The sequence below is a fragment of the Coloeus monedula genome, assembly GCF_965178545.1.
Source record: "Coloeus monedula genome assembly, chromosome: 5".
NCBI lineage: Eukaryota > Metazoa > Chordata > Aves > Passeriformes > Corvidae > Coloeus > Coloeus monedula.
The window spans coordinates 11,930,958-11,958,608 of record NC_138785.1 but is presented as its reverse complement, the minus strand read 5'-3'; the positions used below and the strand labels follow the sequence as shown (position 1 = coordinate 11,958,608).

The following is a 27,651-nucleotide window of genomic DNA, read 5'->3' as shown; positions in this document are numbered from 1 at the left end:
TGTCAGCTACACAAATATACATTGAACTGTACAAGAAGAGTGAAAGGCAAGAAGCCCTGAGGTACCTCCACCTTTCTTCATGAAATCTGTAGTTTTGTACTTCATCACTCCTTAGTTTCTAAGATTTAATATGAAAATGAGCATGAAAAAAAAATCCATTTCCACAGTCATAATCAAGAGAGATGGCATTTAGCAGTTTCCTCAGAAAGCAAAGCTCCAGTGAAAGCACTCGACAGACTCAAGCTCTTGGAGGCTCATTACTAGTAGCAACACCACAGGCTTTCCCCTTGTACGCTGTCATCCTACTCTCACCTTTAATTGTGAAATGCTTGTTCATTCCCCATGTTTGCCCTCATTAAGGAGAGGAAAATGAATGGCTAGCATAGAAGTAGTGTTGTGTTACAAACATTATCCAGTATGTATGTTTCTTCTCTAGCCAGTTTCACATGCAGGTTAATTTTGTTCTTCCAGCCACAGGAGACATATGTTCCTCCTGTCCTGTGCAGGTAAGTTTGGGCTCATGCTGCATGTCCTCTGAGCATGGCAGAGGTGAAACAGCTCTATCTCAAGGACTCTGTTTAATTTACACCAAATATTTCCTATATCCAATAAATGTTCAGAAAAAACTTCCCCTCTGGGAGGATTATTTCCACCCAAAGGAGAACTTGCCTTCAAAAATGTAATATACAAACTCAGAGTTTCATAGTTCCTACATAGTTTTTTCTTTGCCATTGTTTCTTCTCAATTTTCTTTTTCTGTCTTCATTTTATGTACATTGCAAGAAACCTCCTCAGGCAGATCACTGTCAGAATACAAAAGGCAGGAAAAATAAAACATATGTATATTCTGGAATGAGATTTTAGGGAAATCCTTAGAAAATCAGTATTTGTCCCGATTACTTTGCAGTAGGAATATAACATTTCTAAAGAAGGAAATATCCCCCAGATTCCCTTGGCAAAGGCTGCTGGACAATAACTCTATGGAAGCATTTGCTTCCTGTCTTTTAATCTCACCTTTTGTTCCCCACAAAATGTTTTGAGGTTGACTTGGAGGATTAAGTCTCTTCACAAAGCACGTGGAGCCACGTACAGCACAGGGAAGGGACAGGTAGCCACAACACACATGGTCATGCTGGCCTGAGGGTGAAGGAGCAATGAAGCACAGCCACAGCATTTGCCTCTGCCTTGCTGTCCACCCCCATACTTCCTTCTCGGCTCATCTCTCACTCACTTCCCAGCCCACACCACAGAGTTTGGCTACTTGGTTCATGTTTCCTGAGGTTCTGCTGGGTGATTTTAACCAGAAATGTGAAAGGTGCAAGGTAAATTCCACCTGTGATTGGTTGGAAGGCAGCTACAAGTGCATCTCTTGCAGAGTGGGCGAATTCTCTTCTTATTCAGATGCTGCAGCTTCAGAACACTTTAGCTGGATCCAACAGAATTTCTCTGAATTTGTCACAGGGGGAAAAAAGTAAACAGATTCTGACACAATGTATCAAATGCAGCTAACTTAATACTTCTGCAAGAAGCTGTACTTAATTTTTTCTCCTGCTTGACTTACAAGTAATACATGTGTAAACCACTTGACCCCACATTGTCCCTAAAAATAACAGGGAGGAAGTGGTTACAGAGTTATTAATACCATCCACATTTGCTACAATGTTTTTATAACCCTGAAGTTAACATCTTAGCAACTAATGCTAGCAAACTAATAAAAGAAACACCCCCCCCCCCCCCAACAAAAAAGCCCCCAAACCCGTGAATACAAACATTATATTGTAATGGATCTATACTTCACCTGTGAAAATTACCTTTTATTAAGTAGACTTGACAAAAATAGTGCCAGTCACATAGGTCAATTTACCTTCAACTAGCTGAAGTAGTATTTATTCTGAAGACATTTATCTATAGGCAGTGAACCAAGCAAATTAACACACTCCGGGGTTACTGTTATGTACTTACCAAATACATTCTTTTTGAGAAGGACCAAGAACAAATGTTTCTCTCTAACCAGATGTGCTGTATCACTAAAGCTATCTTCTCTGTGTGGTTCTGCTCCAGGACACAGAACCCTTGACTTTTCATGATAGCAGCAAAATATTAGAATGTTGGCAGACAAGTTAGTACATAAAGCATAGAGCTAAATATTTTTGTTGTCAAGCTGCAGAAAGAGGTCCTAAAGCTACGTGAGAGTAACTACATTAAATTCAGTGGAATATGTGCATGTATCAAGATGACCTAGATACAAGTCAGGAAGAAACAGGGGATAGGTCTCAAAACCAACCTTCTGGTAACCAGAGAAACTGACAGATATTCATTCCTTGATACAAATGGGCTCGACTTTTCTTATGACCTTAAACATGACTTAAGTTATCTTCAATGTGTTCTTCTTAAACTGAATAATAACACTTCACTCTTGTCTAGGTCTGTTGGTTGAGGATTTTAACTTGTCCTAACAACTCAATTAAAGGCCAGACTTTCCTAGACATGGAGAGACAGGCAATAGCCTGACAGACACTCAAAGGAAATATGGTTCCTTCCTAAGCCTTGTGATCCTTTTTAGGCCAACGATGTCATATGATTCTACTTTCTCCCAAGCTCTTCGAGGCAGTCAACTGCTCAATGGTACACAAAGGAGGGTTTCCCTTGACACTTACCCAGACTTAATTAATTTTCCTTGGTCAAAATAAAGCACATAGGACAAAAATCTTTTTTTGTATCCGAATGGCACACAAATCTTCAAAGGCCAGTTATAGCCAGTGCCCAAATTTAACTTACCTTGCGACGTCAGTGAGGGGTATTATAGCTATTTTACAAGTGTGTCAGATTCATGTAAGTTAAGTGAAAATCTCAAAATTAAGTAAAACGTCAGTGACAAAGATGAAACTCACCCCACTGTCCTCACCATCAATCACCACATAGTCATTATTTCCTTTTGTTTCATTTACTTTACAGTGCAAGGTAGATAATACTTTTAAACACAGTGGAAAAAACCAGACCTCAGCCAGCAGAACAGCCAGCCCACTTTAAGCAGTGAACATCATTAGCCTTAGACAGTTGATTCATGTTGCACACAAATTTCTACAGGACAGGATCAAAATCCAAAATATATTAAAGATCAGGAGATGAGAAGTGAGGGACATAATCAGCTAGGCATATACTAAGCTTGCCAAAATATACTTTGTATCGCTCTTTTAAATTGCAGTACAGGGAAAAGAATACACAGTTAAGTGGTGATGATTTCAGATTAACCATTTACCCTAAGACAGGCTGCAATATCATACACAGACAAGAAACTGCTATTTTTGAATGGCATCAAATTGTGAATTGAAGCACAGCAGGTAGGAAAATACTGCAAAGGAGTTTGAAAGTGATTGCTCATCTGTGTAGTAAAATATATCCTTTTTGAAGTCCTGCTGTGACCAGTATAAAATGATCAGGGGTGAGAGTCTGCATGTGGTCTGCCAACGTGTAGGAATCAGGAGAATCATTGTCCAAGGTAGGGCTGCACATTACAGTTACATGAATAAGCCAATACTAAATGGTGATAGAAAGTTATCCTACAAGTAAAACTTTTCTGAAATCAAGGTGGCTGTGATTGAAAGTTTTGCCTGATTAGAACAGGGGCTAGCAATTTTCAAACAAGGGTTGTCAGAACTGTAGTTTTCTCTTTCAAATTAGAAGAAAGTGTGACAGCAGGAGCTGAGCAGAAGCTCAGCAAGAGCAGGAGGGGTTTTTCCCTTCAAGAGATGAGATGTTGCTAATTAGCTGAGTGGTGGTATCTTACTTCTGTGGCAGGCAGGCAGAGCTCTCTGCTTCTGCTGCTCCTGGTATCACAGGGAGCTGTGAGCCAGCCCCTTGCTCAGATGTCTCCCTTGGGCTGCAACATCTTGCAATACCTGCAGCATCCCTCTACCTGCTATTCAAACCTGCCTGCTTGCTGACTTGAGTACTGCCTTACGAGTCCTTATTTTTTGTCAGTCAATATTTGAGGTAGTTAATCTACTTGTGTTGTCAGTGACATCCTCTTGATGTATGGATGACACATGGTGAGAGAAAAACATATGCTGGAAGCTTTATGTTCATTTCTCTGAGGGAGTTCCCCAGTTTACTCCACACAGATGTGAGAGGTTCAGAGTGTCATGGCACAGGGCACCAAGTTTGGCCCAGCTCTAAAGGTTTTTGTTTGCATCCATGTCAAGAATCCATCTAGGAGCTGTGAAATTTAATATTCCAGGCTTTGTTTACATGAACTATGCCCTGGAAAAATTGCCAGGATCCAAGTTAAAGGCAAAAAATGCTGCTCAAAAGAGTAATGGACTTGCACAAAGCGTTCCCTCAGTTGTCAGCCGCACCTGTTCTATACCTGGACCCCCTTCCAGTGCAAGAGGAGACAGTCTGTAAACAGAAAAGAATGCAGCTTCTAAAGGTTATTTTTCCATTTGCAGTCCTTATTTCTGAACATTCTATTCAAGCTCTAAACCCCTGTTTAGATATGGAAGAGAAGTTAAAGCTTCAACTTAAATGATTTTCTTTGGTTTTCAAGTGTTTACTTTCCCTCACACAAGTGTGGGATCTTCTTGGGCTCCTCTTGCTGTGAATTCACAGGGTATACATTAAAGGATATTTATGCAGCGTAAAGGCAGATACGTATTTAATAAGAATGGAGTTCTCATAATCATTTTATCAAGCTACCAATGACAAGGTATCCTATCAACTTGCTACTTCAATCTGGCAGACATTTGTGAATTTTCAGGTTTCAGATGTTGCTCATCTTCAACCAGCTGCCACAAATGCAGCCAAAATCTATTTCAAAGGAGAGTGTGAATTACTGTGAAAACTACTCCAACAAAAGCACTGGAAAGCTCTAACGGTTTCATATTCTATGGAATCAAATATTGTAATTTGCACCATGCAAATTAAAAAAAATAGCTGTCAAGGTTTGAGAGAAAGTTGTTTTCAATATAATATGATATAAATAATTACACCAGTGGAGGGCAGTGCAAATGTGAACTTGGCTGCTTTCTGAAAAATTGTCCCTTTGAAAAATGAGAGAATTGGGAAGAGCTGCCCATTGGCAAGGACACTCTTTTTTGTAGGCTGTGCTATCCCAGAGGACTGTTTTGTCTCTGAATGTTGAGGCAAAGGGAACGTGGGATTAAGTTTAGGACAAAGCCAGATCCTCTTGAGTTTTTGGCAGAGTTATAAAGGGAAAAGATCAGTAATATTCTTTTTTGTAGGTATGTAATAGTTACAGTTCTAACTTCTGAGAATGAAACTGGAAGTCTGAACTATAATATAAGGGGGTGGTTGTAGGGGAATAAAAAGTGCCATGAAATTGCTTTCAAAGCTATAGGAATGGGGTTGGATTTTGGGATTTGACAATTGGAGAATTTTTTTTCTGTGGAATTTTTTTGACAGGTGTTTTTGTTTTTATGAGTTTTGGGTGTGGTTTTTTTTGGTTTTTGGGTTTGGGTGTTTTTTTTTTTTTTCCCTTTTCTTTTTTTTTTTTTTGTGGTGGAGATCAACAAAATGCTTTAAAACAGGTCTGTTCTGGCAATGTACAAACCTTCCCTGAAATTCAGCCTACACAGAAAATGTGAAAAAAGTGATGGTGAAATCTTGTCAGCAAGCAGGGAACCATGTATTGCTTCCATTTCAGCCTGTCTGATGACTTTATTGTTTTAGACAGTAAACTAACTGCTGGCTTGCCCTTTCACCTTCTGTCCCAAACAAGTATTGCCGAAAGATATTGAAGTGGTTTTGCCTTGTGAGATAAAATTGAGCAGTGTGATTTTTTGGCAGAGGTTAAGTGTCCAACATCAAGTAACAGGGCATTTGGCCTGAAAAATGGCATCCAGTACTAGTAGACCTAATAAAACTATGGCTTCTGCCCTGAGCATAGGTCAGTAAAAGACCCCTGAAGTCTACAGAGTTTGTACTAATGGAACTGATCCAATAATTTAACCATTTATCTTGACTCTTTTAAGCCTTGCATGCTGTCTACTCATTTATACTGGTACAAAGTGAGCAGAAAATGAAATTAAAACTCCATCTCTCTGCGGTTTTTTGTTTGTTTGTGTTTTGGTTTTGTTTTGTTTTTGTTTTTGGGAAGTTTTTTTTAAGTTGCAGCCCTTCAGTATTTAGTACAAGATCTGCATATGTCTGTTTTACCTGGCAAATCTGATCGAGATTTGGCTTGGCCATACAGCTGGACTGTTATCAAAGTGGCCAGAGAACATGATACAGTGGTTACACAAGCTTTAAGAGATGATACCTCGCATGGAAGCTATTACCATATAGTCTCTCCATTAAAATGTTTTGAACAGTAGAGAAGGCTTATGCTGTTCAGCATTTTGCGTCATACGAATATTTCCAAGTTCGTGTTAGTGATAAAATCACATTTTCTGTCCTTTAGAACTCTGCTTCTTGTCCCTTGGTTTTACATGAAACTTTGCACCGCAGCAAATGTTGAAACTGAGAGAAAATGCTATTGAAGAAAAGAACAATAATAGTGTAATAATGCTTTGTCTATGATTTCTATGACTGCCTTTTTCCTAGCAGTGGGGCAAAAGAGAAATTACTGCTCAGATTGATGAGTTGCATGTTATATCCAGCGCACAGAAAAACATCAGGGTTACTTTGTTACAATCATTCCCTACTTGTACAACAAACACAGTAAATATTGCCAAAATGTAAGGAAAGCAAATCCATCTGCCTTTCAGCAGGAGGTGCAGTCTATGCAGCATAAGACATCATTTTGGTTTGGGGTTTTTTATTATTTGCACTACCCCCCCCTTTCATTTAGTACACAGTGTGATACATTCTTTGCAGGGCTTTCTCCAGCAGTTCTGTATTGGTTTTCCTCCACGTCTTTTGATGAAAAGTCTGTGACCATTTCAGATAACTGAGGAAGTGTTTACCTTTGACATTGCTTTCTTCTGTATTTGGTAGTATGGGATTTGTCTCAGTTAGTTTCACCTCCATATTATTACTTACACAGCTCTTCCTCTGGTGGGTGTTGATCCTGCAAGTTGTTTGATGCTGGCAGTGGCCTGCACAGGCCTCAGTGGAGGCACTGGTACAACCTATTGCCCACACAGAACAACCTGCAAAATCAAGGCTTCAATTTGTTCAGTAAGTCATGGTTTACCATTCCCCTGCAGAACCTAGGTCATCATCTTCTTGCTTCTTCTACTGTCATTCTGCATTCTGCATTGTATGTATATGTAGCTGTATTGCAATATGTATGTTTGGTATAAATTGCAATATTTAGGTTAGCAGGGTAGCTTTTTGGCACACCTCCACCATCAGCGTACGTAACAAGGTGTGAGGTACTGAGAGCCAAACTGTACTTTACGGTCACTGAGTCTGTTTGTTGAGAGCCTGACATAGTGCACAGATTTCAATTTTGTGCAGTAATCTACAGTGACACTGTTGTGCAGGAAGCCCTACCAGTCAAGTTCAGTCCTGCTAGGATGTGGTTTTTCCTGATTTTTGCTTAGTGCTTTAGGTTTATTTTCAGTGTCAGAAACATCCTTTGGTTTCAGGCAGGGTTGTTGGTTCCACCAGGAGATGACTTTAGGGGGTGGGAGTGATCATGCACTGATGGAGGAAATGTTTATGCTTTCATTAGGATTTAATTTTTGATTCCCTGGTTCTTTGCAGTTAAAAAGCTGGTATAAATTCAGCAAATTTTGCTGTATTGTGGTTAGTATGAAGAAGCAATGCAATTACCCCATGCAGTCATTCATACCAACTGTCCAGAGAATGAACAGCCTTGGATTTTTACCCTAGCTGTGCCTTCAGATATATTTCATTGCTTGGGAATACAGAATGCTTTAGATCCTCTTCAGCCGCTCTTTGATTCTGAACCTAAATTTAACTTCTCTGCCTGACACAGCCCTGCTTCCTAACAAGGTTAGCATGACAGCCCCAATTGTGTTTGGTGTCATTAAGTCCTTTCCCTTGGTAAAATGTTATATGGAACGCCAATCGAAGATAACAAAAAAAGAGCTTCCTGAAAACAATCCCTTTCTATCCATCAAAATGTACTCTGAGAAAAGGCCTATGACAATAAATATTTGCATTTCTTCTTGCTTAGACCTTTGCCTTTCCTTGAAGGTTTAGTAAATTCCTATCAACCTTGTTACTTCCCCCTGTGCTGGGAGACTTTGCTTGGTATTTAGAGCTTCTCCAGCAGACAAGCTCTACTCCAGCTGCTGACAGGCCTTTAAATCCTACATCTTATCCTCATCCTGGAGTTTTTCAATGATTTATTGTTCTCTTTGATCCCAAGCCTTGGCCTGGAAATAGTAAACCTTGCTAGCCAGATTGCATCTGGTTAGTTGGATCTGGCTAGCAGAGTGGGGATATTCTCCAATAGCTCCATGTGTTGTCCCCTTAGGAAGTCTTAAGTCTGTCACAATTTAATTTCTTGTTTTCTCCCCGCCCCCCCGATCTCCGTATCCTCACCATTTTCCATTAAGCTAGAGACTCCTGATAAATTTCATATTTTTAAGGTGGAATATAGGACATTATACATAGGAGTTGGGGAGATAGCAAAGTGGGAGATTTCAGAGCAATAAGGACATTGATTTGGAAAATGTTGGGAAATGTGGAAATATATTAATAATAAAACTGCCATAATAAGGAGGTGTTTAATTTTTCTCCTTCTACCACGGATGTCTGTTAAAAGCTGGGCTTCAGATGCTACTTTCCATATACCAGAATGAGCTGAATTATACAGTCAAGTACTTTATTAGGTCAGTGTCTTGTCTTCTAAAGGCTCAAATCTGCATTGCTTTTTTGAGAATACTTTTATAGCTTGCCTGAAGCTTTCTGATACATTTATTGTGGAGCACAGGTAGAGGTAGGCTAAAATTTTCAAGCCTGAATGGATGCAGTTAGACACGCTAAATCCATAGCTAGGCACTTAAGGAAATGTGATTTTCAGAGGTAGGGAGTATAGAAACACATTCAAAATAATTTTGAGCTCAGTATTTTTGAGCATTAGATACCTTTTTTTATGCTTAAGTGTATTTTCAAGCTCTGAAAATTTTGACTGCATGACAGAAAAGAGCTTTAGACTATATATCCATTTAAAAACATTTCAGAGTTGGATGAAACTCTGATTATCTAACATATTTTTTCCGATATTGACATAGGGCAGATTTCTGAACAGCCATATTCCAGTAATATCTTGAGTCTTAACATAAGACTAATCTAAAAATCAGCCTTTTTCCTTCCTGTGGTCTGCAGTATGGCTGGCTATACAACAAAGTCTTGCCCAAGAAAAAGTGTTCTTCAAGACAACATTTTTGGTAACTGCTGTTAATAAAGTTCCATGCTATACATATTCAATGTTTTATTACTGAAAAAACTAAGCAGGGGCTCTCATTGCATTTCCTTCCAAATCTACACAGGATATCAATTTTACAGACTCGGTAACTCAGTTCTGAACTTATATAGGAGTTTGGGATTGCTTTCCTTTGAAAAGCATCCACAGACTAAACCTCAATAGTACTTTGTTCTTAAGGGAGCACAGAGAAAGAAACAGCCTATGCAATTGAACTGGACATAGCCAAGTTTTGCAAGTTCCCTGTTCACCATCTAGATTGTCATTGGTGGCACCCTGAGTCTACTGCTACCAATTCCTGTGCCAGCAGGCTCTTTCCTGCTGTGTGTTACCCTGTGGAACATTAAAAATTGAACAAGGAAGATTGTGAAGAAACTCCTCTTGTGAGAAGCAAATTATTGTACATGAGAGATGCTCAAAGACTAATCTCTGAACTGAAAAGGTGGTTTAACTTCATTACGATGGTTTGTCGAGCCTTTTGCTGCAAACATTTATGCATGAGTAGCTTTACATTAGTGGGTATTTCCATCAAGCTAGATTTTTGTGTATTACTTTATTTAGGTGTTTGGACAAGGTCAAATATCTCTTGTGCCTTCTCAGGGTTTCCCCTTCAGTTTTGTGTAGCTTCTAATGTTATTTGTTTAGCTCTCATCTTTGTGTCGCTGCTCCCAGCTTTGTATCTCTGTATCTCTGTTTTGACTTCAAGCTCTCAAAGCTGAATCAGTCTTGCTTTGCACAGATCATTGTCAGGCTTTGGGCTGGTGCCTTGTAGATGACTGCAGTTTTTACAACACAGGAAACACTAAATCCAACCCTGAAACAAATGATACTGAGTAGGCTAATGTAGCTATCTAATCTGTATTAACTTCAGTTGCTTGGAGAATGATGGTGTAGGAGTGAGTTATGCTGCTCAAATCCCAGATGGTGTCCTGCAATAATGCACAAGTAGTCTCAAAAGGATTGATTGAAGTTTCAAATACCAGAATTTATCTAACTACAAAAGAAGTAGATAAAAACCCCCTGGATTAAAAGAAGATTATTATCAAGTGAGTAACATGCTTTAGAAATTATTTGTCTTAATTCCTCTGTTGCCATACACACAAACCCAGTTTTCAGATGCCGTGGATCGAAGGCCGGGTGTATGGATGCCATTAGTACTTTCTGGAGCGGCAGCACCGGCCGGAGGCGAGGTGTAGCCCTCCCGCCTTCCTCCCTGACAGGACCAGGCATCCCTCATCGCCCACCCCCCCCTTTTGAGGCTGGAAGGCAGCCGGCTCGGCGGCTCCTAGGAGCCGCTTGCTTGCCTTCTAGGGGGATTCCGTTTCCAGCTCCGGGAGAGGGAAGGCACTAGCGTTTCCCACCGGTCCTGCCGCGTTCCCCTGAGCTACAGTGCCACGGGAGGTGCCGATGTGGAGCTTGCCAGCCCAGGCCGAGCTGGCGCCGGGGCCGCCGGGAGCGACCCCAGCCTCGTCCGACCGTCCCCTCGGGCCGGGCGAGCTCCCGTCACGGCCTCCCAGCCCGCGTTAGCCGGCAGAGGCGGCCGGGCTCCCTCTGGGCGGCAGGAGGTGAATGGCAAGCGCCGGCTTCTCCCTCCCACACCCCAGTGTCGGTCTCGCCTCCTCCAGCAGCAGCAGTAGCGGGTCACCTCTGCGCGGCTGAGCCGAGCCGCGCCGCGCTGCCTGCTGGCCGCAGGGCTGCCGGGGAGGCGGCTGGCGGCTCCCCTCTACCTGCGGGGCCGCCGCCGGCTTGCGGTGACATTGGGAGGGGACTCCCGAGGGTGGCGCCGGGGGCAGGAGCGCCGGTGCCCAGCGCCAGCCGCACCTCGACCTCCCGGCGGCGGGCGGGCTCTGCTCCGGCTGCCCAGGCGCGCAGCCCTTCATTTCCTCTCGCCGTCCGTCGCGCTGCTGGAGGCTCCGGACTATAAATAGCAGCTCGCCCGCCGCCGAGTGCCTCCCGCACGCAACTAGGGGAAAGTGCCGTGCCAGCCACCCCGCCGGCACCCGCCTGCCCCGCTGCCGGACAGGTACTGCCGCTCGGGAGGGGTGCGGGGGTTCGTGCTGCTGGCCAGGGTTTTGTTTCCTTGTTTTCCCCGCGGGCTCCGGAGCGTCAGGAGAGATTAGAAGCCGAGAATCGGTTCCGGCAAAGTCCCTCCCTTTTATTCCCTTATCAAGTTTCTTAAGGTTACAGCCCGCCAAGCGTGCAGCCCTGGCAGCGGGTGAAGGCGCCCTCGCCGGGAGCCGCGGCCGCCGCTGGGCGAGGAAGATCCGGGCTGGAGTGCGCCGAGGGCGGCTGCCGCTCTCCCGCCGCCTCAGGGCCAGCGCTGAGGGAAGGAAGGTGGCCCGGCCGCCCCAGAGACCCGTGCCCGGCCCGCCACCGCCCTCTGGGGACCACCGGGCGTGCGGAAGGACCCGAGCTGCCGGGGCAGCTTCAGCTAGGACCCACCAGGGATCTCCCCTAGTTTCTCCCGACGGCGGCGGCGTTGCCCGCCGGGAGCCTGAATGCCGCCTTGGTCGCGGTGCCGGCCCCCCCGTGCAGCTGTGGCTGTGACCCTCCTGAAGGGGTAACGGGGGGTCTCGAGGACCTTATCTGCAAAGGTTTTGTGTCGCGTTCGAAAGTTGGGGATACTTGGGTGAGGCTAGCAACTTCTGTTGGTGACGCTAAGGGTTAATTTGGTGGAGTAATTGAGCTATAGGATCCCTATCCCCATCTTGCAAAGAGCAGCGTCTGCCGAGATGTAATGGAAACCACAAGAAAGGTATTACAGATAATTAAGTTGAGCAGAGTTGTAACTTGAAATTGACTCAGCCTGAAAAGGGGGGTGGGGGATGATGTTCGATTTCTGATCTATAATCGAGTAGAGCTCTGTTTTCTTTTTCTGAAATGACACAGAGATTTTGAAGCATGGGTGGCAGAGCTTGGGACTACTAGCTTGGTCCCCAAAACTAACCCGGTACCTTATCCAAAAGAGAAATAATAGGATCAAGTCTTTGTGGAGCTGTGTATTCATCTGATGCTTAGTTATATTTCCATTTATCTTCCTTGCCAGAAGAAATTTACTTGTGTATTTACCCATTAATGATGTGTTAAAATAAATATACTAAAATCAGGCCATACATATGCCATTTAAATCTGACTTTGAATCTCAAAGATGAGAATATTTTCAGTCCTTACTGGCTTACAGGCACTCTCTGTATGTAAATGATGTCTACACAGCAAGAATGATGGGGGGAATGTCTCTTTTTCGGTCTGTATCAAAGAAAGAGTATGTAAACAATTGGTTACTAACACAGCTTCTATTCAGATAAGTATTTGTAAGTGTGAGAGCAGTCTTTAAAAAGGCAGTTTTCTAGTCACTTGATTATTTTCAATGTTGTTTCTATTTTACTTGATTAAATTTGAGCTAGCTTTAAAGCCCTGCAGTATCTCAGATTTTTTTCTGTGAACCTGTATATTGGATGGGGTTTGAGTAAGTAAGCCCTCATTGCTGTATCTATCCATGCAGGACTGAATGCTGTTTACTTCACACATATTGATAATTCCACTGAAATTAAGATACAAGTCACAAGATTAATATGAGCAGCAATTAGTCCTGTGAGATTTTTACAGCCCTGATGGCGTTAGTGACAGCATGTGGAAATGTTACTACTTCAAAGCCCTATTTTTGCTTTTTTCCCCTTCCGCTTTCTGACAATTTCTACAGCACTTGAGATAAGATTAAATCTTCCTTTAAAATACATCTTTTCTTTTACTGGCTTTCTTGGACTGATTGAAGCTTCAAGTTCCAGTTCTCCATGGGTTCCTCAAACCTTGTAAGTGTGGCTGATCCCTCTTTTGCTCTGGTTTCTCTTTCTCTGGAGAGACTTATCCATGAGGCTGCTTTAGTTCTTTTTGATCAAAGAATTCTGTCTTCCTCAGCCTAAGGCGTATCAGTTTGAGCAGGTGTATCCAGGTGCCTCTTACAGATCCTCCTTTGTGAGCGATAGTCTCCTTACCTTCTGATCTGACTGAAAGATTTCACAACCTTCACTTAGGTGAAGGTTTTGTGAACCAAAAATGCAAGATTAATACTCTGCTTAGTGCCTGGAAGTCTACTGTACTATAAGAAGAACATCCTCCCCCACCCCCCCCAAAACCCCAACAAAAACCACAGGAGTGGAAGACCTGCCTGGAGTATCAAAGTCAGCCTGTAGAGGACAGTGCTGCTGGCTGACAGTAATGAGTGGAGGCTGTGAGAGAGTCTGCAGGTGAAGTAATTGTTTGAATAGGCTAGGCCTAAATTCACCGTGAATTTTTTGAGAAAAAGCAGTGGGATTGATAGGTATGCTGAATTATTCAGCTTGTTAGGGATATATATTTTTAGCAGATGACTTCTGCAGATAAATATGAAAACAATACTTTTTGAATTTATGTAACAGATTTACAGCAGGAAGTAAGACAGCTTACTGAGACAAATCCAAATGTGGACAGTTACTCCCAACACTAAAGTTTCTTCAAGACTTCTGATGACTTGAGGTAGCATGCTTAAACACTTGGGCAATTAACTACACATCTCTCCCTAATTTATATTTTCCTAACCTTTCTGTATGTCAAATGCTCTGACTGATGGAAAATTTTTAGGAAGGGCTAGTTTTGCTTGGCTTATTAAATATCTTGTATTACACTAATATTTTATGGTTATTATTGATGAATGGTGTTTATTACACTTTTGATAAAGGATTCTTTCTTTGAAGTAAGCTGGGCTGATTTAACTCAAATTATATGAAATATTTTTCCCTGGATTTTTAAATTTACTTGTAAATCTCACTTTGAGTGTCAGAACATGAGCTGGATGGAAGGCCAAAATGTTATTTGGGATGAGTTGGCCGCATCAGGCCTTGGATCTTGTCTACTACTTACCCTGGGTTTAGGGGTCCTCCCCACAGTTCCTGATTTCACCTACAAACTTGGCAATCTCACTACAAATTTGTCCTGAGTTCTCCATCCCTTTATTTAGCAGCAGTCACAGCTGATTTTGCTCTTGCTGTCTTTTAAGTTGTTTTTTTAAGGGAATGCCTAATTCTTCCTTAACTCAGTCGGGTAAGGATTTGGTCAGTTAGCTTTTCAGGCTCTCCTGTCCTGGATAGTTGATATGTTACAGAAAACCTGAGGCAAACTGTGAAAGGCCAGCTGGATTGCACAAGGTTTGAGTGGGGTGCTGGACTTCTGCTCACAGGTATCTTCACAGTGATACAGGATTTTAATTAAAAAGACTTGCTTGTCTTCATACCAAATCCATGCTGACAATTCTGAAGAGGGCTTAAGGTTTGTGGATTTAGGTATCCTGCTGTTTGGAAGGCTAGGCTTTTACTGCTTGCCAGAAGAGGAAAAAAACGTATGAACTACTGATGTAAACTCCTCTTGTCCATTTCCCCCATAATCTGCAAAGGGAGATTCAGTTGATTTGGCCAGGTCAATAGCAGGTCTTTTTGGGGAAGATTTTTTTCCCCATTTTTTCTGTCATCATAAATTAACAAAATATGGGCAGAATCTCAAAAGAGCAAATCAGATTTAAGCAATCCATTCTACTATGAAAATTGCTGTTAGGAGACAGGATACGTTGTCTGTCTTCCAAGTCTTGTGTACCTTTTTGGCAAAGTATACTGAAATAACATACTGAAAAGTGAAGTGGACATCTTACGCTGTACATGGTATGCTTATTAATTTCTCTTGAGAGTGAGTGAATAGAACAAATTGTATCTGCTTATTCTGTAGGTTTCTCAAGTTTACAATGATAAAGTTTGCTTACATGTTTCAGTAATGGGTCTTGAATTGTTTGATCTCAGTGTTGTTGGTGTGACTTCTAAGAAATGTAGAGTCATTTCTGCTTCTCAAGTGTTATAGATCCAAGGTCTAAAGAACTTGCCACCCTTCTGAATCCAAAGAGACTGGGCAGGAGTGTTCTGTTTACAGTTGCTTCAGCTCTGTCTCTGCATAGGAGGTTTAAAATTTGGTTTGGATGCTAAAAGGCTTTTTACCTCAGTCTAGCAAACTAAGCTTCTTCCTATTTGTCAGTGAATTTGCTCCGTAGGTTCCTTCAGACTGTTTTTAATGTTGAAGAAGGCTCTATTTAATGAAAATACATAAGAAAGCACAAGCTAAAGGTGTTTACTTGACATAGTACTGTGTCAAAGTGTTAAATGTGATGGTGTTTATCAAGGTCACTTTGGCAGGCTGAGTTTGTGCTCTGTTGCTGGGTGTCATGGCACTAAAAATCAAATCCATCTGTGCTTGTTTGATGTATGTTTCTTGTTTTGTTGTGTGTCCTGTTTCTATGAAATGTCACCCTGTGACCCCAGTGAAAATTTATCCTGAGTACGGCAGTAAAGTCAGTCTGGGGAGCACTTCCTCTTAAACTTAACATATATGAATAACTGAACCACTTTCATTTGTATCAATTTCTTTCATTCTGTTATCTATACTCTTGCCAATAGGAGTTTCTTGCTGCAAAAACACTAATTTGGCAAATAGAATGAAATCTCTTAATATGAGAAAGACCCTGTTTTTTAAAGTGACTGTGAGGTGGACATGTAATGCACAATTAAGAGGAAGAAAGTCTTGTGGGAAATAAGCTTTTATTGTATTTTTATGGTTGTTCATGTACCACCAAGTCTGTGTATTGTTTGTTTAGTTATCCAGTGTGATCTTAACATATTATTGCAATGCTAGTAAGATGCACTAAACCCAGGGTGCATATTTCTCTTGTGAAAATGGCTCAGAAACACGACAATCAGTGTAAAATCTAGGTGTTAAATGTGGCTTGGTATCTTGTGCATTTGTGCAAATGGAGCATTAAGCAGAATGCACCAACTCTGGTGGTGTACGGTGTTTCTGTAACAGCAGTAACAGGTTCTGTTTGCTTTGTGTAAGTGGCTGAAGAAAACAGCTGTCAGTAAAACGGAGTTTTCTGAAATGAAATAACTTTCTCTGCTATAGAAATGTAATTTTGGAATAATATCTTTATTGGGTTATTCCATCTTATTCTGTAAACAAGAACAGGGTTTGGTACACAGAGTAGGAGATACTGCATTTGACGTTCACAATAACGTCAGTCTGCTATTTTTATAGCTTTAAAAATATACTTTCAATTGATGAGAAGATCTTTAATTTTTCAAATTAATGATCTAGAAGCTGTAGTGTCTGAGAAGCGCCTCTTTGCTTTAGCCAAGCAAGTGTGTGGGTTGAGTATTTTTTTTCTCCCACTTCAAAAGGCAGCTATAGAGCTCCACTGGATCTGGAATTTCTGTATTACTGCCTGTCATGACACAGAACTTGGGTGTCTTTTGTAGAATGGCCATGTGGCATAGCCTCTCTACGTTACCTGGAAATGAGAATTCCACAGTGTTACCTCTGTGTGGAAAGCTGGTTGTAAAGCAAACTCCCCTGCAGTCCTGCACAGCCTCTCTTTCCACAGGAGCACTGTGACCAGGATCATCAGGTGGTGGTCCAGTCATTGAACCTTGCAATAAAGACAGAGAATGCAAATGAGGAAGAAACACCTGGTGAAAAATAAAGTAAACATTGAAATCATCACTCTCTGTTTAGACCTGCAATTGAGAAATATTGTTCAATTTGATCTGCAGTTTCTATACAAGCACAGATGCTTAACTTGCATTAATTTTCACTCAGTGAATCTACATTAAACATTTTTCTAAACGGATCGTATTTGATAATTGTTTAGCCATAGAGTTACAACAATTATGAATTACATATTTTTAACTCTAGGAATTTTTTGGGCTGTCCTGCTGTCAGTGCCAGATAACTTTAAGTACTGCTATTTTGTCTCAGCTGGCTAGTGTTGACTTTTTCTACTAGGAACTGATAGTTTCCAGGTAAGACAAACTAAAGTGATGGCTGCTATTTTTATGGAAGTTGTTTTGGTTTTGGATACCACAGATGCCAACAGTTGGAAGCTTGGAATGTACCGATACAGCCTACACTAGGTGGCAGTGTAAAATTTGAAGAAGCCTGAAAACATTTGGAATTCTTTACGAACCCCATAGAAGCTGCCACATTTATGGCTCATTTTGTAGATAAGCATGTTTTTACTGCATATTCTCCTGTTAGATGTGAGGTCACTTATTTTTCATGGTCCTAATTTGTCTTGACTTTACCCTCTTTGAGTCAGAGAACATGTTTGGACAGTTACTGTAAGATAGCTGGTATACTGAAAATTCAGTCTACACTTTTATTGTGGTTAGCTGGCTTGTGTTTGTAGTTAGTTATTGGTTAGGAAAACCATACGTTGTTGAAAATGTTATGTGTGATGTATATTTCTTATCTGCAGGACAGAAATTGCCAACTGATAAAACAGTGATGGATGAGACTTCATTTTAACATTTTATAGCTGTATTATAGACATTTATAATTTATCTAAGATGATGTAGTATGCATATACTGTTTTCAAAATAAAATTACTGGAATTGTACATAATCTGTTGTCAAATTGCAGGTACAGTTGGAGTTTATTGTCTTTCACTTAGAGAATGTATATATGTGTGAACTGAGATATATGTGTGTATATATATATATATATATATATATATAACCCCCCCATTGCCCAGTTGCTGTGGATCTAAGTCTCCTTAAAAATGGTAGGATGTGTGAGCTTAAAAAGCTCAAATGCATCTTAATGTTCTTCAAGCATTGCAAGGGAGCTTAAATGACAGTGGGAGTCAGAACAGTTGTCTGTGAGCAAAGTACATCCTTTGTTAGTAAAGGCTGGAGTCCTTTCAAAGTTTTCCTTCAGCAATGCCTGATGATACAAAAATTCTGATCAGGGTAGAGAAAATAACATTTACAGAAACCTTTAAATCCATTTCTGTGCCATCAAGATGCTATAGCCTAGAGATAGATTCCCTACTAAAACATATAAAGCAAGAGGGATCAGAGGACCCAGCCTGTGAAGGTTGTGTGCAGAGTTGCTGAACTGCTTTGTTATGTATTTGCAAGTGAAATGAGAAAGCAATTTGATGTAACACCGTGAAAGCTTTATGTTTTTTATAAATTGGATTTTCTCTCTCTGACAAAAATGAAAAGCCTGGTCACAATAACTTCTTTGGAACTGTGTACTGCAAAAAGCAAAGCTGTCCGCATGCTGAGGTTATTAAATGAATTTAGGCTGTCAAAATATACATGGAAATATATTTAGTTCCTTGCACTAAAATTGATCAGTAATTAATCTGGTGGTAAATGAAGAAGACTGTGCATACATAAGGTATAAGTCAGGATATGCTGAATATGTTTGAAGAACGAACATTTTATAAAATCCCAACTTTTGATAATGAGTTCTTTTAAGCAGAAGACAGAAAAGCACTATGAAGCAGTGGGAGAGTTTAGTGAGGAAACACTTCCCCCTCGTTGATTTTGCTCATACTATTATGCTTTTCACAGAAGAAAATGTTCAGTACCGTTGATACCTGTCATATCAGTATTTTGAAGATAATGTGAAAGATTTACCTGCAGAAAATTATATGGTCAAGTAAACCCATGCTTGGAGACTTACTGAATATATGTATGGGTCCTGGAGGGGCATTGTAAGTAGTGATCCTCTACATTTATGTAGTCTTTGGAAAATTCAGCCTTAGCTTTTATCATTCATAGCTTTCAGCAAAGGAAACCGGGCATAAATCCTCCTTGCCAGCTCTGAATCTTAGTTGTTGCTTAAACTCCAACTGTAACTTGAGATACCCTGTCTCAGTTTGGGTTGTTTTGGTTCAGCATTCACAGCTATTTTTGTTTGTTTGTTTTGACTGATATTAATTGAATGGCAAACTGTGGTAATCTTGCACAAAAGTAAAAGCATGCTAAGCACCAATTTATTAAAAAAGAAGGGTTGTGGATGCCCATATTAATGTTAATAGGACTTGTCCTACAATTTGCAGCTGAATATTGATCTAAAGATGTGTGGGAACCTGACAGAGCAGATCCCTGACAAAAGTAGAATGTGAAAAGTCACTGACTGAGTCACAGGGTGAAAGGAATGGACACACTGAAACAAGATTAAAAAAGCTTATTTTAGACCTGGATAAAAAGTATTCCAGAAATAAACTGTCTGATCTGATGTCCAAAGATCTCACTTCCAACTATGATTATAAGGAAACTGAAATCCTTCGGTCCAGTTTGGGCCTGTGTCTTATAACCCATGGATGAAAACAGAAGGCATTACTGATGCTGATCTGGGAAGCAAAGTGGTGAATCCCAGCTTAAGCAAAGCAAACAGTCTCCAGATGTTCTGGGAACAAGTCACTTCTTACCTGAGCAGTGGGGACAAAAGGAAGTCAACCCATCTGGAATTCTCCACTTGTTTTTTGTACTAGAACCAAACCTTGGAGCCTTCTTCCATGTTGTAGCCTTTGTTGGCTACAATATTTAAATAAATCTGATATTCCACTAGGAAACATGCTACAATTGTTTCCATGTTAGTCTGAGAAGATACATTTATAACAATTATTTTAAACACCTAATTCATCCCTTGCTCTACTTGGTGAACAGCTTGTTAATGAGGTGTCCTAGAATCATCTATGAATATTTATTAAGATTTATATCAAGAGTAAAATATAGAAAAACTGTTCTCTTTTGCAAAAGAAAAATTCTGATTATGCTTTTTCAGTGCTCTGAAATTACCTTAACAATCAATTTCAGTGTGTTAAAACAGAATTACATGCTTGGGAATTTTACCTGAAGCAGAGATCTGATGTTTATGGATATCTCTTTGGTTTTTTGTTTTTTTTTTCACCCTTATAGAAAAAGAGCAACTAGCTTTAGCCTCATGAACTATTCCAGATTTAGGGGTGGGGGGGACCTGAGGGGAAGGGCTAAAACACTGTAAACCATAAACATAAAACATTTTGCCTATTTTAAATAAAATATTGATGAAGATCTAGCACATGTCTGTGTGAATTTGTCTTGGGAGATACTTTCTAAGTTCTGAAGAACATCAGCTTTGAGAATCTATTTTTGTGTTCTGGAAGAGCAATGTCTCCCACTAAAGTTTGAAGGTTAAGGTAGAAATACTTCTATGGAATATGAAGCGCAAGAAGATATATTTTTAAGCAATTTTAAAAGACAATACCAGCCTGTCAGTTTTGACCCTAGTTTTTCTTTTCTGTATTTGGAACAGTGTTGCAGCTTTACACCCAGATGATTTGTTAGTTCTGCTGTAGTAAATAATTCAAAAGAGCCTTTGTTGTGTAGTCAGCAGTGTCACACATCTCTCACCTCCCCTAAGTGATGGAAGCAGATTCTGACCCCATTTGCAGTGCTGTGGGTTTGCTGAAGCTCAAGGAAGCACTTTGTAAGATCGTGGCTTTTGGGTTTTGTTCTCTAAAAAGAAATAAAATCTTGTTTTAAAGTTTCATTTTTAAATTTTATTAGTAATTTAGCCTCTCATATGTTGATTCTGGAAATGCACAGAAGGGACAAGATAGTAAGAGAAACCCAGGTGTGCTGATATTTTGGTAGGAAGTGTAGGTCTCATCTTGGAAGCACTCATTGGCCTGAGGGTCAGACTGGAATTTTGAATCCTTGAACAGGCAAGGTGAGACGTGCCTCTGTTGAATGGCAATGGGGAACTGGAGGAGAGCTGGTGTCTGCAGAGCAGGGCACCTCTGGGAGCCATAAAAACTTCAGGGCTAATAGAAATTTGCCTACAAGATGGGAAAAGGAGTATGCCATAACCAGTCTCAGTATTGCAGTTCTCCTGAATCTTTAACAATGAAGATAAGTCTTGGTGTGCTTGGCTACTTTCCATCTTACCTCAAAGTTTGTTTTGTTCCTGTTTGTGTTTAGAGAATTTCTGTGTCTATGAGGAGATAAGCTGGCTGCCTCTTTAGACTACAGTAAATTCTATTCTTACATACTGTTAAGCAGTCTGGGTTTTGTTTTTTAGTGAAAGGTGCATGTAATTGTTTTGGGGTTTTTTTTGGAACTTAATGAGAAGTGTACATTAGTGTCGAAAACTTGTAAAGCCTTTGTCACACTACAGCCAACTTGCCTGCTTGTCAGCAATCCTGGATTTCCCTCTTTCTTCATGCGTGGTTATCTTTCAGCTTGTTCTGTTTTGGTCCAAATAGTGTTGCTCCCATTCTAGCCCACTGAAAGATATTCATAGCTTTCAGACCTAGTTCTCATCACAGGCAGACCACTAACAGAATCAGACAGTGTTGAGGTGGGAGGTGCATGGAACTTGCCATGTTATCAGCAGAATTTTCTGCATCTGACAGGTGATGCAACCAAACAAATAAACAAAATTCAGATCCTGTATGTCTGTAGGCAGCAGGTGTTTGTACAGGTAATGGACTGCAGTGGCTTGGGTAACTGAAAAAATAAAATAATTTGTACTATCTTGAAAATAGACACTGCCTTAATCCATCAACTTAAAAATTGCTGTATGTGAAGAAGGGGACAGTGTAAGTAAGTTCCTAAGATTGAACCAAGAAGACAGATGATTCTTCTTTTCTGCTGTGCCACATTAAAAAAAAAAAGAAAAAAAAGCCTTAAAAGAATTACCAGGCAATGAGGAGATAATTAAACCATCAAGCACAGGGAATTTCATGGCCATTGTGGGTAAACAACTCTGTCTGCTCCAGGCAAAGGACCAACTTAATTAAAAACAATGGGATAAAAATAAAAAAAGGCCAAACCCAAAATTCTAATTTAGTTAACCCATTTACCAAAGAAATATATTGGAAACCCACTAGTTTTTCTACAGAAACTAACACTGTCTATAAATGCAATATTTTAGAAACTTTCTAAAATTTCTTTTAAAATGTACAAACAGCATGGGTTGCAAAAGTTGTGGGTTTAAAATATATTTCATGCTAATTTTCTGATACTTTTTTTCATCATGAAATATTTCATTTTTCACTTCTAAGTAAGGGGAAAGCTGAGATCTGTAGCAGGAATTGCATTTTTTTCCCTGATTCTTGAAATATCCTTAGGGCAAGGAGAAGGACACGCAGGAAGACAACCATATCCTGGGCTGCGTCCAAAGCACTGTGGGCAGCAGGTCAAGGGAGAGGATTCTGCCCCTCTGCTCTGCTCTGGTGAGATTCTGCCTGCAGTGCTGCATCCAGCTCTGGGGTCCCAGCATAAGAAGGATGTGGACCTGTTGGAACAAGTCCAGAGGAGGCCACAAAAATGGTCAGAGGGCTGGAGCACCTCTCCTATGAAGACAGGATGAGAAAGTTGGGGTTGTCTAACCTGGAGAAGAGAAGGCTTCCAGGGAGATCTTTACAGCATCCCAGAAGGTGCTGCAAGAGAGCGGGAGAGGGACCTTTGGGCAGGACAAGGGGTAATGAGTTAACACTGAAAGTGGGCAGGTTTAGATTAGATATTAAGAAAAAATTCTTTACTGTGAGGGTGGTAAGACATTGCCCAGAAAATCTGTATATGCCCCATCCCTGGAAGTTTTCAAGGCCTGACTGCGTGGGACTTTGAGCCACCTGGTCTGAAGGAAGGTTTTCCTGCCCATGGTGGGGGGTTGGAAGGAGATGATCTTTAAGGTCACTTCTAACCCAAACCTTTCTGTGATTCTGCGACCATCTGTGCAATGAAGCAAACTCTGTTGCTCAGGTTATGCAGCATATGGTGGTGTGGGTGCTGTCCTGGTCTGCAAGCCTTGTCTTGTCTGTTATTGAACCATTGTGGCTACAGCATTACCAGCTTAACGTCTCATTAGCACATGGGAAGCTTATGGAAATAGGAATTTCTGGGCCGGATTACCCAGGGAAACATTCAATGGCTCAAGTAAAGATGGGTGTTTGTGTGAGTTTGAGACTGTGTTGAACCTTGAGCTGCCAAATCTAAAACTTTAAAATCAATGGCAACCTAAAAATTCAGGATGAATCAACATAGTACTTTAAACCTTCAGTTTTCAAGAACATTTTTATTCGTACTTTACTCATATGCTAAATTGTTACAGGATATGGTATTTGCAAATAGTAGCATTACTTCATAAATTACTGCACTCTTACTGGCTTATGCAGATGCATTAGTCCCTTTACTGAAGCTGGGAGGGAAAAGAACGGAGTGCTCTTGTGTAAGTGGACGTATATAAAATGTGGTGCCAGAAGGGCAGCAAGGGAGAAAACACAGGTGGTGCCCAGAGGTACCTGTCAAACCAAAAGGCAGAAATAAGCATTCTCATAGAAGCTTCTGCTGCTGTGCTTACACAGAATTAAAGGTTTTCCTGCTGTGTCCAGTTGTACTACTACCTTGTGCCTCTCTGACATAATTTCGGAAAAGTTTTGAGTCAGAGTATTGTGTATCCCCTTCTAGCTCAATGGGGCAGTGATTCCTGATAACAGCAACTGAGTTCAACTTCATATTATTGCAGGGCATAGTTATCTAACAGATTTTGCAAGTAATTTTCCCATCTTACTTTTAGTTGTGGATTTAATATTTAACATGTGAGGATTCTTAATGTTAAGAGTAATATTAAGGAACATTAATATTTAATTCAGTGTCATAAGAAATAACGTACAGTCATTTTTTCAGATGAAATAGATAAGCTATCTCTCATAGTTCCTTTGGAATTTTGGTGCTTCTTAATCACTGCTTAAGGGATAAGGCATGAAATCTTCCTTTGTATGTGACTGCCAGAAGTTAGATTACATTGGAACTAAATAAACACCAAATTGGAAGGAATTTAGATTAACATCCATATTTGTAGATTTTGAAATTACTTTAATCTGGAAAAAAAAGCTTGAAACTTGTCATCTGTGCCAGCACTACGTTAAGGTCTGCGTTGGCACAGTTCTTACTTCTGTGCTTCTCTGAGCTGGCACTTGGTGTTTTGCAGCTCTATTTTTCATTCATGGAAGTAGGACGTAGTGGAAGAGCTGTCTCCTTGGATGTGTGCTCTGAATTTGCAGGGCAGTTCGCTGGTCAGAGTTGGTGACTTCACTGGAACAGAAGGTTCAGATCAGATCAAGAAATTAACCTCAGTTAAGGTCTTCAGCATTAAATCTGCATTATTATTAGAACCAGAACACATTGGTGGTTTTATTTGAAGTCTTGCTTTGAGTTATGGTTTGAATTTGAATTCTTTCTTTGAAGAATTTTCGGCAAGATTTCTTCTGTTTCCTCTGTGCCTCTGTCCCTGAGTGCAGAGGCACTTTTATGTGTGCTGTTAACTGCTCACCAGCCCAGTTTCCCGTTCTTCAGCTCAGTTGTAGTACAGGATCATTAAGAATTACTTCATGATCTGGTTAGGACTCTGTATTGCCATATACTGAAATATTTCTTTGTTCTTTGTGTATTTAAAAGAGGTAGTTTTCTGCCTTAATCTAAACTACAGTGTTATTCTTCACACTGAATGCAGGAGGTTTAATTACTTTCTTTGCAACAATAAAGTGTGGCATTTCTGGCTGAAATAAGGAGGGGGTTTTTTGGTTGGTTTGTTTGTTTGTTTGCTTTTTTTTTTTCTTTTTTTTTTCTTAAATAGTGGGATAGGTAAAACTGTTTAAGAGTATTTTAGGGAATGTCTGCCTCAAACATGGTAAGGTACTGGGAAACTGGGAAAGATTTGGGAACAGAATGGTTTTGCTAGAGAATGCTGATGTTGGAAATGGTGGAAATTAGTTTTATGGGAAGAAAGACTAGGAAGTTCCTGTAATGACAGCAGGGATAATTGAAGTAGGAGGTAGGTATGAGGGATTAGGAGGAAAATATTTAGGAGGAGAATATTTTATAAGGATTAAAAGAACAATCACTGCAGGTGAAGTGACACTCTCTTGGTTCATTTTGCTGTCTTCATTGATTTCTTCCTCAGTTTTTGAGGCTTTTCTGTTAATAAGTTCTATTAATTCAGCAGCGAGAAAAAGAAAAAGTTGGAATTGTAGTTGTGTGTGTTGTTTCAGACTGAGGAAATCAAATAAAAAGTAACAAAGTTTATCTAAACTGTTTCATTGTATGTCTCCTCTGGGTAGTGAGGGGAGGGCAGCTGCAAGTCAGTCAACTGCACAAACCTTTGGGCAGTTGGAGAAAATCTTAGAGCAGAAAAATGAGAAATGACAGAAATGCTGGGAGAACAAGGGAAAAGATCCCAGTTCTGTATTTCCCCTAGTTTCTGCCTTTGTTTTCCTTTATAAAATTCAAGTGTATCTTATTCAGGGCATGACAGATAGCTGTTGTCTTTTTTTCTTTTTTGTTTGTTTTTTTAAAGAAAAACACAAACAAAACCCCATCAATTGAATCTCAAAAGTAGTCCTTCACTTTCCAATAACATTCCTCTGCCTGCGTAGAAATGAATTTTGAATATAAAGTAAAACATTTTAAAATTGTGATATAGTTTATAAATAGAATGCAATTTTTTTTGGGTAGCCTACAAATTAGTTGCATGGCTATCAAAAATTGTGTGCAGGTCACAGTCAAAAATTAATTTAAAAATCCAACCGCTCTTCTCCATGTGAATGTAATTTTTCAGTCTAACACAGGAATAAATAATCTTAATTAAGCAATCTGACAGAAAAAGGCAGAAGAACATGCAAAGCCTCCCAGGTAGTATTGAGTTCTACCATATGAAATAGAAGAATGACGAATATTCTGTAATCAGCTGGTACAGGACAACAGTGTTTATTGTACTGGATGACTTGTCATCCAATAAAATTTTCTGAATGCTGTCACTGAAGCACATAATTTAGTAACAGCAGAAGTGTCGTTGCTCTCAAGTGCAGTGCTGAGCTGGAATCTGTGTCCATCTGCCAGCAGCCACTGCTGGACTGGTGTTCTTCACTCCTCAAAGCACAACCCAGCAGAAGCAACAAAGGAAGGGGCAGAATTGGTACTGTGGGATTGAGTCCTCTGATGACATAAAAAGAGGCAAATTATTCTTTCCTAGCCAATGATCTAGGGATCAGAACATATTGTTGTATTTCTTTAACCACCTTTTATTTAGCTTTCTTCCTTTAGTTTAATATGTAAATTGCTAGACAATTTTTTTTTTCTCAGCATCCATGGAAATGTAATAAAATGGCAGAGAATGCAGCTGTCAGTGGGAGCTGTGCTCATTTAAAGGCTGTGAAATTTGACCTCGAGCTAGGCCTCCTTGTATTTCCTTTCCTATGGATAAGGGATTTGATGGAAGTATTTTGGTATGATAGCATTTCAAAACTTTGACATATATTTAAATAGATACAGACTGCATGCTTGAATCTGTACTTAGACTTTCACCTAACCTGAAGACTTACAAATGAAAACAAAACAAATGAACAAAGCATTTTCTAAAATCATCTTGAGTGATGCCTGCCATGTGAGGAAAACAGCAAAGCAGCTGCCAGACAGTATCAGACCCAAAACCAGACAACCTCAGCTCTGGCCAGGTATGGCAAAGAGTTATAGTAAAACATGGTTACTGCAAAGCAGATATTAGGAGGTAAACTATCCTTTTCTTCTTTTTTCTTTTGTATTTCAAATGCTCTGCTGTACAGCAAATAGACAGCATAAATGTTACTGATATATCTTAAGATATATGAAGTGTCCTAGAACTGTCTCCTGCCTCTGGTACATGGCAGCTGGTGACACAGCTGTCTTCTGTGACAAGTCAGCCTGGCACTGCTGCAGCCAGAGCAGGGTTACTGCGAAACCTGAGATATGTTTTGTCTGCAGGGCCCATTTTCTCCTCACTAAATAGATGTCCCACCCTGATCATCCTCTCTGGAGTGCAAGACCAGAAGTACACTACTGGATTTTGAGACAGTGGAAGATTAAGCTGTTACATTTCTCTCTCCAGGCTCAATTGAGATTGCTCTAATTTACATCAGTTTTGAGCTGCTGCCTCGATCTCTGTGCTGTTTGGATTAGTCCAAGCATAAGGTGCTTTGGGTAAATTGCTTCTCTTATGCTCAGATTGGCTTTCAGCACCTCTTTCCCTGGGGTGAATGTAGGACCATTTTGGTGCTGAGAGTTTAATTTACTACCAGACACATTATGGATTCTTTTAAGGATTAGCCTAGAACAGAGAAGTGAAATGCTTAATTTTGATATTACTCCTCTCCTCCCTTCTCTTTGAAATGGTTCCAAACACTGTGCAAACAGATACTTGAACTACACATTGGTATGTGCCAGTTTTTCTGTTGCTGGATTTTTTTCTTTATCTTTACTATGTTTAGGGTAAAATGCAGCAGCCATTTAACAGAACTAAATAGCCACCATTAACGACAAAGAGAAGAATAGTATCTCTCTGAAACTGCACAGGAAATTCTAGGTATGTACCTGGGAGTTAGGTTTTGTCCAGGATGCCATAATTAATGCCCTT

The 27,651-nt window shown here is 40.3% G+C and overlaps 1 protein-coding gene across 3 annotated transcripts in view; it reads left to right on the top strand.

Annotated features, from left to right (window-relative positions):
- Nucleotides 1–11,122: 11,122 nt before the first annotated feature.
- INPP4B (inositol polyphosphate-4-phosphatase type II B) overlaps nt 11,123–27,651 on the top strand; it is a 337,675-nt gene continuing 321,146 nt past the window's right edge. For all 3 annotated transcript variants that reach the window (XM_082281863.1, XM_082281864.1, XM_082281862.1), the window contains exon 1: nt 11,123–11,380. The gene's annotated coding sequence lies outside the window, so the exon portion shown is untranslated. The remainder of the gene's footprint in view (nt 11,381–27,651) is intronic.